We start from the raw sequence: 13,658 nt of genomic DNA, 5'->3' as shown, positions 1-13,658 counted from the left end.
CCGCGCTGCCCCCCGCGCTGGCCTACACTTTTGGAGAGTTCCCACTTTTGACGGGAGGGAACGGGGAAGAGCCAACCCTTAAATATTGCAGGAGCCAGCTGTACCTGGCCCTCTGCACACAGGCAGCCAGGAGGTTAAATATTTAATGTGCCACATTTCTTCCTAATCTTTTATTAATTATGTTATTTACTTGCCGCAGGATGAAGGCTATTGGAGGAGGCAGAGATGACAAACTTACGGACTAAGACTCCTCCAAACTCCCAGCCCTAAAATCACCTGCTGTTACTACCGCTGGAACAGCAGCAACAGTCAGAGTGTTAGTGTAGACAGGAGCCGGTGTTTTCACTGCGGCAGGTGCCCGCCCCTGCTCAGAGCAGGGCTAGACGGTGGTGAGGTCACCACGTGAGGACACCTCTGTGCCGGGAGCTCCCACTGGTGGGACTGCACAGGTGGGACAAGCCTGGCATGTGTGTACACAGAACAAGAGCAGAGGGAGGGGGGGCTTGGTAATGAGGGCACGGGGCTGGGATTCAGAAGATCTGGGTTTGATTGCCAGCTGTGCCCCGGAGGGCGTCACTGAATAGTGCTCAGTATGCTGGGTTTATTAAAAGCTGCTCCATTATTCTGGTGCCTAAATAGGTGCCGAGATCTTTTCAAAATCCGGCCCCGTAATCTTGCCGTGCCTCAGTTTCCCCATATGTAAAATAGGGAGAATAATCCTTTCTTTCTCCCACCCTCGATCAGTCTTGTCGATTTAGATGGGCAGCACTTTAGGGCAGGGACTGTGTCAGACTGTGTGTCCATGCAGCCTAGCACATGGCCCTGCTCTTTCTACTACAACATGTGGCAGATCCTAGCAGAGGAGAGGCCAAATCCTTGCACGCTTGCTTGACGAAGAGCCTGCCTCTCTCTCTCTCTCTCGGAGCTCCTCTCCCTGCATGCCCAGCTGGCCCATTTCTGTAGGGTTAATCGGCTGCCTGAAAAATCGCCAGGTAATTGCATCCTGTCCAGACTACAAGGGTTGCCTGGTGGCACGAGAAGGCATCTGTGGCATAAGTGGTTGATCGAACCCATGATGGAGGCTATCGGACCAGCAGAGGCACATTGGAGCTCTTCAGCTCACACACTGTGTTGAATTAATCTCTCTTACTAAAAAGCAGCTGGTATTTTCCCCCACTTCACCTCCAGGTACATCCCTCCAGTGCAAAACAACAGCTTTCCCTGCTGCAGTTATATGCTTAAATGAGGTTCCAACCTGCCTCCCTGCCCAGCAAACTCCTTCCTCTTGCTGCTTTTCCTTTTCTTCATTAAAAAATCCCCCTTGGACATTTCTCAGGAGCGAAGGCAGCACGGACCTCAAGCGATAAGCTACAATTAACCGCCCCGGGCACAAGAGGGGAGAAAGCTGTTGCTCCTCCCAAGCAGAGCTCCCTGGTAGAGCTGGCAGAAATGTTTGTGTTGAGTAATTTCAACAGAAAATGGCGTTTTGTTGGAAAAAAATATTCCAGAGGAAAATTTCAGGTTTTGACCAAAATAAATAAATAAATAAATATATATATATATATATGTATAAATAAAACACAAACTGATTGTTGTCAACTTTTTTCATTTTTTATAAACTGAAATTTTTTTAACCCAAAAATCTGAAATGGGGGAAGGGTTGTTTTCATGTTTGGAAAGGTGAAAACGTTTCAATTTTGGATTTGTGTGGTAAAACCAGGGGTTTGGTGGGACAGTTTGACAAAAACGAAAACAATTTTTCCCCCCCTGGTTTTCTAAAACCAAACTAACCAACCCATAGCATTTTTTAACCCAGCTCTAGCCACTATTCTGTCTCCAACCTTGGCCGGTACAAGATGCTTCAGAAGATGTTACAAGTAACCCTGAAATAGGCAGTTATGGAATAACCAGGATGAGGAGGAAAAGTCTTCAGAACCCTGACTCAGTGATTGGTTCATCCCTTAAGCAGGTTAGTTTAGAGCCCGGAGAGTAATTTGGGCCAGTGTGCACTGGAACTAGACCATAACAACTACCCAGTGCTTAACAGCGGTAGATATGGGAGCGCTTTGCACCGGACGTCATTATCATTATCTCTGTTTTACAGATGGGGAAACTGAGGCACAGGGCGGGGAAGTGACTTGCCCAAGGTCACCCAGCAGGTCAGTGGCAAAGCCAGGAATAGCAGCCAGGTGTCCTGAGTCCCAGTCCAGTTGTCTGTCCATTAGCAGTGTGGCCTTCCACATGTAGCTATGTCTGTTTGTCGATCAGCAATGAGACCGATCGATGTCAATATAATGGGGGTGTTTGAAATCAAAGCCAGGATCCAGCAGTGTGTGTTGAAGACAGCCCTTCTCTCTATAACAGGATAAACCCACCAAAACGGATCCACCACCTCACCTGTCCTAGGGCATTCCTGAGCTGGGGTTTGCACTTTGAGTCCGACCCAAACAAAACTGAGTTAGTTTAAGAAATGTGGCCCGCACCAAACAGCCACCATGAACATTTCCGGGTGGGGAACAATTGCTGCAGCACCTCCCAAATGTGCCTGCGCATCGTCTCAGCTGAAGAGTCAGCCAGGTGAGCCCCTATCTGCGGGCAAGCCAGGTTCAACCCTTTCTGCTCCCCAGCTCTGGTGACCCTGGAGGGTGGGATCCCCGGCCCAGCCTGCCTGATTCAACACGATTTGTTTGCTGCTTTCGAAATCTGACTGGACCCTAGCTGGCTCTCAAACAGTTGGGTCAGGAGATGAGATTCTGGGGAACTCTCAGTCTTGGCTCCCCTGCACCTCCCACAGTAGGAGGAAGGGTGATCTGGGGGTTAAGATCCTTGGCTAGGGCTCAGGAGATATGGCCTCAATTCCTGGCTCTGCCGCTGACTCTCTGCATAATCTCGGGCAAGTCTTTTCCCCAATCTGTGCCTCAGTTTCCCCATTTGTAAAAAATCCTCCTACTCTTTCTCTGTTTAGGGTATAAACTCTTTGGGGAAGGGATTGTCTCTATGCATATGGACAGTGCCTAGCACAATGGGGCCCCGATCTGTTAGGGTCTCCAGCTGTGACGGGAAATTTAAATTAGGGCACCCTCTTGGGGCTTCCTCCCTTTAGACCCCCCATCCCCAAACCCAGCCTTCCTTATTGCAGCTCATTTTGAAAACAAGAGGAGACCCCCTTTGCTGGGAGCCAAAAGTCAAGCCAAGCCCCCCCTGCAAGAACACGGATGCTGCTCAACCTGCTGAGAGCCTCCGCCAGAGAGCCGGGGCCTGTGCCAAGCTGGGCGGGCGCTGGCAGGATTCCTTCTGTGCCTTGCCAGTGGCTCAGTGACAGCGTTGGAAAGCAGGAGTTTTTGCTGTCAGCTACCATGAACCCCATTTGCTCATGTCAGCTGGAGAGACCCGATGGGCTGCCTCTCCCCACCCCACCATGGAGGCAGCGCGGTGGTGCTGGATGCCCTCTCCATTCCTATCCAGTAAGGGCTGCCCCTTGTTAAGATTGAGTGGATAAGGTATGGAGCTGGGAAGCAGGAGACCTGTGCTTTGCACCCACCTCTGCCACTGACCTGCTAGAAGACCCTGGGCAAGTCACTTCCCCTCACTGGGCTGCTGTCTCCTCTCCCAACCCTCTGCCCATCCCATCTGTTTAGGCTGTAGGCTCTTGGGGGGAGGGGCTGTCTTATGTGTCTGCAGCACCTGGCACACCAGGGGCTTGATTTCAACTGGTGTCTCTAGGGGCAGCTGTAATACAAATAGAAATGACCCACGCACACACCCTGACTCTCCCCTGTAGTCCAAGTTCCCAACTCCTCTCACACTGGATCCGATTTAAGATGAGAACAAAGAGTGCAATAGAAACCCCCTGCCATGCACACACTCACCCTCCCCAGTTTCTATCTTTTCACCCTCCCCGAATCCATCATCCCTCTTCCTTAACTTTCTCCATCTCAGACCTCCTGTGCAACACAGCCCCAGCGGCTGGCACTGACCCCTTGCGCAGACCTGCAAAGCTGCTCTTCGCACAGAGTTCTCTCTCCCCTGCTTGAAACCGGCTGGCAGCCAAGGGCTGGAATCTGGGCAAATCCCGATGTGTAATGAGGGTATGCTTCTTGCAGCAGGGACCTACCTTCTCTTCTTCGGCCTTGCCCACCTGGGAAAATTTCTGCTGCTGGGACTGTCCCTATCCTGGTGGGAACGGCCTCACGTCTACACACAAGGGGTCTCCCATTGACGGGTCTTTGGGCATCCGTCAAAGGAAGTTACTCTGGTTGCCATCCAAAGTATGGCTGGGAGTTCAACCTCGGCTGCACAAACTGATTTTCACTGTAACTCAAGTGGAGCAAACACCTATTATTATTCTGCATCAGCACGTGGAGGCCTCGACCAAGATCAGGGCCCCATTGTGTTAGGTGCTGTACAAATATTCAGGAAGACCCAATCCTTGTCCCAAAGAGCTCTCAATCTATAGAGACTACGGTGTGGGGGGGGGGGTGAAACTGAGACCAGAGAGAGGACATGACCCAGCTGGTCAATGCCAAGTTGGGAACAGAACCCAGGGCTGTGTACTGGCTGCCCCTCAACCCTTCCAAGAGACTCCAAACACAATCATTTGCAAAAAGCCATGCGTGGTAAATAACGCAAGATCTTAAGGGCCTTGATTTTGAGCTTGCAAATTAATTGTGCGTGCAATTTTGCAGGTGCATTCAATAGCAAATTGGGCGGCTTGAGGTCGTGAAGTGTCAGCAGATACCCCCGCAGTTATTTGCCCTAGTGAAAAATTCATTTAGAAAAATAACTGATAGGGAACCAATTGGTGGAAAAATCCTCCCTCAAAGTACCAGGCAAAACTGCTGATGATTTTGGAGCCAGGAGGCAATCCTGGGGCTAAAGGGGTTATGGTTAAAATACCAGTAAACACCCCCCACATTAGGGAATGAAAAATTCTGCTCAGTCTGTGAAATCAGATTTACAACAATCATCTCCGGAATCTCTGTTGCTTTGCAGTTTGGGGGTCAGCGGGAGATTCCTGAGCACAGAAGATTTGGTGGGGACAGAAGATTAGATGTATGGTACCCACCGTGCACTCACTTCGATTACAGGCCACGGGCTCCACTCTATTCAACTCCAAATCGGCTCCCTGCGTAACCTTCCCGCGCGTCCAGCGGTCTCAGATCAGGTACCGGCAGGGTAAGCGATTATTGGCTACGGCTCAGTGCCCTGTTCGCTCAGAAGCATGTGGGAGTGGAGGCACAGATGTGCTTCCTGGCAGCCAGGCTGAACCGAGATTGCGCGCACATGGGAGCTGGTTGCTGGCTCACTTGCAGCAGTTCGGTAGCAGAGGGGCCAGCAGCTATTGAAAGGCAGTGGCAGTGGGTTCTATTCCCAGCTCTGTCACTGACCTACTGGGTGTTCTTATGCAAGTCACTTGCCCTCTCTGTGCCTCAGTTTCCCCTCCCACTCATGCCTATTTAGACTGTAAAGTCTATGAGGCAGGCTCTGTCTATCTGCGATGCCCAAGACAATAGGGCGTTGATCTCAGTTGGGGCTTCCATACATAATTTTTCAGGATATAAATACATTTTTATTACTTTGGACACAAGCTTTTCTCTCCAGCACCTGGGGGTCTCACCCCAAAACAACAGATCCTGCAGGTGACTTGGGTGCAAAGCACCCTCTCGACACTGATCCTAGAGCCCAGCGTGCTCCTTCGGGTTTTTTCCCCTCCATGACATCTCCAGGGCCTGCTGCAGAGCCACTGGTGCCCGGGGAAGCTGAGGAAATGAGAGCTGGCTGGGGGGCCTGCAGGTGTGGGGGTGGAGGCGCCGTCCTGTGGCTGCAGCATCTTTCCCGACTGCTGCAAACCCCTCTCTCCCTGCCCACCCTGGAGACACTGCAGGTGATGTTTGGCCATTGGATCTCTGGAACTGCTAAACTCAAACCACCCAGGGCGCTTGGTGCATTGTGCTCCATGCGAGTAGGGGCTGCAGGACACCTGTAGAGACTCCCCATACCCTGCCCCCCTACTGGCCCTCTTGCATTCAGGTCCTTCCTTGGCCATTGGGATATAAAGGCAGGGTTTGCCCTGCCCCTCCGGTGACAGGCCTGTTCTCAGTGTAGCCGGACAGATGCTTTGCTGTTGAAACTCATCAGCGGGGAGGCAGGGGAGGTGCTAACCCCACACCCCACCCTACAGGCGGGTCTGGCCCATCCGTAAGCACAGCACCAAGGTCTCGGGAACTGCAGCCTTTGCCTGGGGCAGATGTCTCACCTGGATGGCTGCTGGGATGCTGCAGTTGGTCTCTCTGACCGTACCTACGCACTCTCCATAGGGCTGACAAAGGCCAACAGAGCCTTTTGCCTCCAAGTCGCTGGCTCGAATTCCATCCAGGCTGGCAGTGGCTGAAGTTTGCTACCATCTGACTTGCTTCTAGGACTGTGTGAGATGAGTTTGGAGGGTCTCAGCCCACCAGCTGGCTATCCACATGGCACAGTTCTCCTGGCACTAATTTACCTCTTTGTGGGCAGCCTCAGCAGAGAGGCCAAGGACACAACGCCCCATGGAGACAGGATTCCCTTCTTGCTCCTTGCAGGGTGGAGACACACCGTAAGAACATAAGAGCGGCCATAGTGGGTCAGACCAAAGGTCCATCTAGCCCAGTCTCCTGTCTTCTGACAGTGGCCAATGCCAGGTGCCCCAGAGAGAATGAACAGAACAGGGAATCATCAAGTGATCCATCCCATCGCCCATTCCCAGCTCCTGGCAAACAGAGGCTAGGGACACCATCCCTGTCCATCCTGGCTAATAGCCATTGATGGACCTATCCTCCGTGAACTTATCTAGTTCTTTTTGAACCCTGTTATTTTCTTGGCCTTCACAATATCCTCTGGCAAGGAGTTCCACAGGTTGACTGTGCACTGTGTGAAAAAATACTTCCTTTTGTTTGTTTTAAACCTGCTGCCTATTCATTTCATTGGGTGACCCCTAGTCTTGTGTTATACCAGTAGACAGGTGCTCCCGCTGCCCCCAATCTGCTAACAATCTTTCTCCAGGGCTATGGAAACATGCACTCCCCTCTAACCCAGGAAGAGCCCCACACAGTCCTCCTACCACGGCAATCAGCCAACGCTGACTGTGAGAGCCCTTAGAGACCTCCAACAAGATCTGACAGACACAGCCCCGCTCTGAGCGTACACAAGAGGCTCTAGGCATCAGCAAAGCAACATGTGCTTGGGGCGGCACAATTCCAGGGGCGGCAATCCGGGCACCCTTTTTTTTTTTTTTTTGCTTGGGCAGTGGCTCATTTGGAGCTCGAGGCGGCAAACTTTTTGCTTGGAGCGGCAAAAAACCTAGAGCCGGCCCTGACAAGACAACCGCAGGACAGGAAGGGAAACTGAGGCACGGGGCAGTGACATGACTTGCCCAAGCTCTCCCAGCAGGTCAGTGGCAGAGCCAGCACTAGAACCCAGGTCTCCTGAGTGCTAGTCCAGTGCTCCATCCATTGGACTTTGCTGCCTCCCATTAAAGTAATCAGCGGGAGGCCTGGGAAAAGAACCTCGATCTCGGAACCTCTTCCTGATCTTTAATGCCACATGCTCCCGCCTCCCCCAACGCTCAGATTTGTGGCTGTGGCCATGCCGAGGGCCCTGGGCTGCTCTAGCAGACCAGCCGCTGCTGTTAATAGGCCCCGGGAGGCTGTTTACCTCCAGGAAGCTAAATTCTCAGCTCCTGCCATGCTGGGCAAGGAGCTCGCTGCCTCGTTACAGAGGAGACAGGCGGGGCCCAGCCACCAAGCTGTTACACTTCCAGGACACCTTGTCACCACATCACCGCAGGGGTGGGGGGCAGGGGCAGGAGGCAAAAAGCCAGGAGTCCTTAAAGGAACACAGCAGCTGCCAGAGCCTCTTCGCCGGCATTCCCTTCGATCTGCTCCTGGATGCACTTACCGGCTCCTGAGTGGTTTTTAATTATTGATGCCTCTTTTAGCTTTTATCTCATGTTTGCCGCAGCCGTGAGGGGCTGGCGGCTCCTGCATTAGTGATGAATTGGGAAGGAGGAACCGTTCCCCCCAGCCAGCTCCCGCCGTTACAAAGCACTCCCGGTTTGTGGCTTATGGCACTGTTTCAAGGCAGCGGAAAGCAAAGCTGTGCCCCCCACCCGCCCCCACCCCCGGCACCCAGGGGAGCTGCTGCAGCAGAGGTGACAGGGATCTCGCAGGCTCAGTCATTAGAAAGGGAGGCTGCAGTAGGGAAGATGGTGACGAAACCCACCGGACCCAACCCCTGCCACCTCCTAGCACTTATATGCTGGGCTTAATTTGTAATGAAAGAGGTGCCAGGGCTCAAGCAATTTTTTTACTTTCATAACTGACGTGGCAAGCCCAGAGGTGCCGGGGCTCTGAACTGTCAGGCCCAGAGGTACTGGGGCTCTGAACTGCCAAGCCTAGAGGGGCCGGGGCTCTGAACTGCTCAACCCTAGCACAAAATAAGCACAGCTTATATGTCACTTTCCACCCATAAACCTCAAAGTGCTTTACAAAGGAAGCCAGTATCATCATCCCCATTTTACAGATAGGGAAACTGAGGCACAGAGAGGGGAACATGACTTGCACTAGGCCACCTATCATGCCCTGGCAGAAACAGGAATAGAAGCCAGGTCTCCTGAATCCCAGGCCAGTGCTCTATCCACTAGGTAAGGCTGCCTCCTAAAACAAATAAATACCAGCTGTTTCTGTCTTGCACATGTTAATCCCCTAATGAGGCAGAGAGGTGCTTTTATCCCTGCCTCAGAGCTGGGGAAACCGAGGCAGCTGAGTTTAATTGATTCACCCAAGGCTGCAAGCAGGAGTCGAATCAGTGTTAGAGCCAGGAAAACAGGCAGCGCTGTCCAGTGGGTAGGGCACTAGGCTGAGCAAAGACTTGGCTTTTACGCCCACCTCCCTCTTGCAGATACTGCTGTACCAAGAGGCAGTGTGTCTCATGGGAAGGCACTGGGCTGGGAACCAGGACACCAGCTTCTTTTCCTGGCTCTGTCACTGACCTAGCAGGTGACCTCGGGCAAGACACCTCTCCACTCTGGTGTTCCTGTTTCTCCTCCCATGCTGGGTCTGTTGTGTCTATTTAGCTTGCGAGCTCTTTGGGACAAGGATTGTCTCTTGCAATGTACATACAGTGCCTAGCACACTGCCTAGCTCTCAGCTAAGGCCCCCCTGGGACTATGGCCATACAAATATTAACTACTGTGGAGTTCCTGGCCCCAAGCCCTGTGCTCTGCCCATTCTGGGGAGCAATTAAGCATGTTCCACCAATAGGATGAGCCCTACAGAAACAACACAGGACCGTGGGTTATTCCAAGACCCTGAACTCCATCCCAGCGGTGAACATCACCAGCACCAGCTCCGCTAAAACTCTTACCTCTTACTGTATGATCTTTGTCAGAAAGCCAGGGGCAGCAGAGCGAGCTCTGAGAAGGGCCCCTGGAGAAGCAGGGGCTGGATTTCTTATGGGTATGATAGGAGTGTGTAGTGGCCCCTGCTGAGAGCAGGGCCCCATTGTGCTAGGCACATGGCAAAACACAGTCCTTGCCCTGAAGAGCTTCCCTCTACATAGACAAGACAGATAAAGGATGGGAGGGGAATTAGAAACCCAGAGGGGAAGTGACTTGCCCAAGATCACCCAGCAGGTCAGTGGAAGAGAACCGAAGTGTTCTGACTCCCAGCCCCGTGCCCTGAATGCTGGACATACTGCCTCCCATGACAGCAGCAACTGCAGGAAGCAGCGGGTGGGAAGGAGTTAAATTATTTTTTTTCTTCTCTTCACTGAAGAGAAATTTACCTGCAAGCTACAGCTCTGGAGTTTCAGATCTTCACTGTAGCATTTCAAAGGAAAATTTGCCTCTGTATTTTTCACCTAAGCTTGGGTAACTTTCTGCTTTGCAATTCTGAGTGCCCACCCAATAAAACTGGCTTTGTCTATGTTCACAGCACTGGCTCCTAGACTAGACTGGAGCCAAGACTCCTGGGTTCTATTCTCAGCACTGCCTCCCTTCCCCTAACTAGGATCAGAAACACCAACTAGAACAAAAAAGGCACGGGCTACGTTCTGTACTCACCTGGCTTCATTTCCCTTCTCAAAACACAGCTGGCAATAAAGCCAGCAGGCTCTAAGCAGCAGTTTTAAAATACTTGGATTCCCTGAAACGACAAGTTCCAATCTTGACTGGGTCAGCTCAGACTTTTCATAGAATCATAGATTATCAGGGTTGGAAGGGACCTCAGGAGGTCATCTAGTCCAACCCTCTGCTCAAAGCAGGACGAATCCCCAACTAAATCATCTTAGAAAAGAGACGACGGGGGGGGGGGGGGAGGTGGGAGAGGGGAAGACATGATAGAGATCTATAAAATCATGACTGGTGTGGAAAGCGAACAGGGAAGCATTATCTACCCCTTCACATAACACAAGAACCAGGGGTCACCCAATGAAATTAATAGGCAGCAGGTTTATAACAAACATAAGGAAGTACTTCTTTACACAACATACTGTCAAACTGTAGAACATATTACTAGGGGATGTTGTGAGGGTCAAAAGTGTAACTGGGTTAAAAAAATATTTTAAATAAGTTCATGGAGGATAAGTCCATCAACGATTCTTAGCCAAGATGGCCAGGGATGCAACCCTGTGTTCTGTGTGTCCCTTTTTGTCCTCCTATGATAGATAAACTGAACACTGGTTAATGCTGCCTAGATATCAGAGATCCCCAGGGAGCTCTTCATAAGAGCAAGGATCAACTTAGGTGTCTCTCACCAAAATTTCCCCTCCTCCCACATTCTACCCCAGAGATGGCTGCATTTCACTGCTGCTATGGAGTATGGTTGAGAAGCCCTTTGGGTTTAAAGAACTACAGACATGCCAAAATAAATCCCAGGTGAGACACACCCAGCCAAAGGCGAGGTGCTGGGAGCCAGACAGCCCAGCGAGGCAAACACCATGGGGGGGGGGGGGCCTTTAAGAGCTGCGTTTCTGCAGGATTTAAAGATCCTGGTGCCAGGGGCTGTTTATCAACCTGTCTGCCTGGGTTCCTCTTTCGACATTAACAATCGTCTCGCGCTTTAACCTCCTGCTCAGAAAGCAGAGCTGCCTTGAATCCAAGAACTAGTCTTAAATCACACTAACAGGGCTCTGGAAAAATCCAGCCATTTGCCTCTTGCACTAGGGCCGGAGACGAGCTTGTACTGAGGAGAGAACAGGCCAAGAGGACAAGCTTGTTTGGAACCAGAGTGACACATCTCCTTGTTTTCAGCTAGCAAAAGGGGAGATTTTAGGGTGATTTTTTTTTTTTGAGAAATGCATTAGAAAACCCAGCTGCCTTCAGAAGCCACCAAGACGAACATCCTTTGAGTGATCAAAAAACGACCAGAGAGAGAGAAACACCAGAGAGACCCACAGCGCTTTGCTAGCACACCAGCCGGGGAAGTCATATGCCCTGGTGGGAAAGCCTGAGGCATGAAATCAATAGGCTCCTATAGAAATCATGCTCAGAAAAGAAGAAAAATGCAAGATGAGCTCAGCATCTGCCCAGAGATCCAGGCGATTTGAGAGAGAGATGGCTCTCTGTTTACATTTTAAGTGGGCTAGGGCCCGGGGCCCCTGGAGACTGACGCTCTATATACAGCATAGGTAGCATCACCACATGCCTTCCCCCATAGCTGTCAGGATCCCGCAGCTCACAGTAAACACTGTCTTGTTGTTCATTCAACCTTTGAGTGACCTGCTGAGGCTGCAAATTCATTCCCATGCCAGTGAGTTTTGTAATGGAGCCACCTGTCCACCCCCATTCTAAGGAACCGGGTCGCAAACACGCCAAACTGACTTCACCATCAGCCATTGGAAGGTGACAACACCCGGTCGCGCCTGCCCGCAGGCTAGATTTGAACCCACGACCTAGCAGTGAAAGACTCTGCCTGCCGCAAGCCAGCCCCAAAGCCAGCTAAGTCCCCACAGCTATTTCTAGAAGAACTGCTTTAGCAAATGTGGCTGTAACTGAAGCCGCCGAGTTGGCCTCTCGCATTATAAACCTTGATTCCTGGATGTAGCAAAGACCATGGAGCAGCTGTTGGACTAGATACAGCAGGAGCCGCAGCTTAACAGAACCTGACCCACGTTTGCCTCCATGGTCCACAGAGCCCCTGGCTTTTCGACTCAGGCTGCTGACCACAGGTCTAAGCAGGTACAATCTGCATGGGGATTTTTTTGGGACGTGCTTTGACTGTCCCCTGGGAGTCAGACTGAGACCCTTCAAAACTCATTTCACATCAGTCCCAAAGCTGTGCCCAGCTGGTGGCTCCTATCTAATGCACATGGGCAGCAAACAGGCCCCCAGCGGGTGAAGGCCTCCATGCACCAGGGCTGATCCAGCCAGTGCTGCAGCAGCTGGCAGATCCAGCTCGAAAACGCTTCATTGTGTTGGTGGAATTGTTGATTTTTGCTGGACTTGCTGGATTAGAGATTAAACTCCTCAGAGAGCTGGAATCTCCTCTGTTTCTGCAGTTCAGTTTCAGGGCTATATCCATTAGTGTCTGGGAATGGCACCTACCTCCCTTTTTATTCCCCGGTATTAATGCTATAACAGACACCTGGCTACTGAGGACAGATGTCCCTGTGCCATACACTACAGCCAGATGGAACAGAACTCAGATGCCCCAGTCACTTGAGCTAAAGGAGAATCTCCATTAGCAGTTTAGGACACACAGTGGAGCAGTTCCGATTCTCTGATTGTACACACTCGCCATTCATTACAACACATATATAGCACGCCTCATCTCCCAAAAACTTTACATCACCTAATTAATTAATCCTCCAGCCAGAGAAGCAAATATTATCCCCATTTTATATATGCTGACCAGTTAAGTGGCCCAACCAAGGCCACAAAGAGAGACTGTATCAGAGCTGGGAATAAAACCCAGGAGTTCCTGGGGACCCTGAGCTGTTCTGGGATCCTCTTTCTGCTTTTTCTAGTGACATAAAACAAAACAAAAAAACAGCTCCAAAGAACTAAAAAAAGGAACCCACAAAAAATAACAGCATGCAGTTGACTGACCCTGGACCAAGTGAGTATTATACAGGGCCATACGCTGCCCCCACGGTGCAGGGAGCTCTGCCCACAGAGGGAGTATAAGGCCCTTCAAGGCAGTTGTTAAAGGGACATCGAGGACCCTGACATCTAAACCCCATTTCTGAAACTGACAAGAGCAGCCTCAGGTTCGACAGCCACCAGTTACAGCAATTTGACAAACCCACCTCCCTAGATTTTAAAACCTTTTTTCTCTCCCCTGTTGGCATGTGAAAGCACCCCACACCCACACATGAGTGTCACATACCCCATGGGAAATGATGAAATGCTCTAGATGCAAACTGCTGTTGAATGCGCAAGGTACCTGTAAATGAAAGAACGAAGCTTCCCTCCCTCCCAAATCGCTGACAGAGAAGCTTGAGGTTACTGAAAAAACTGTTCCAGGCAAAAGTGGGATTTTTAAGTGCACAACATCCTTTAGAGCAGCAGACACACAAACTGGTCTCTTATAAACCTACCTTGTGTTTTCAGGCCAACCCTAACAAAATCCAAGGGGAGGGCAGGGACCCAGGCCTCTCTATGTGGTCTCTTGCACAATTTACCA

This window comes from Dermochelys coriacea, chromosome 25 (assembly GCF_009764565.3).
Source record: "Dermochelys coriacea isolate rDerCor1 chromosome 25, rDerCor1.pri.v4, whole genome shotgun sequence".
NCBI classification, from domain to species: Eukaryota; Metazoa; Chordata; order Testudines; family Dermochelyidae; genus Dermochelys; species Dermochelys coriacea.
This window is presented reverse-complemented; position numbering follows the sequence as displayed.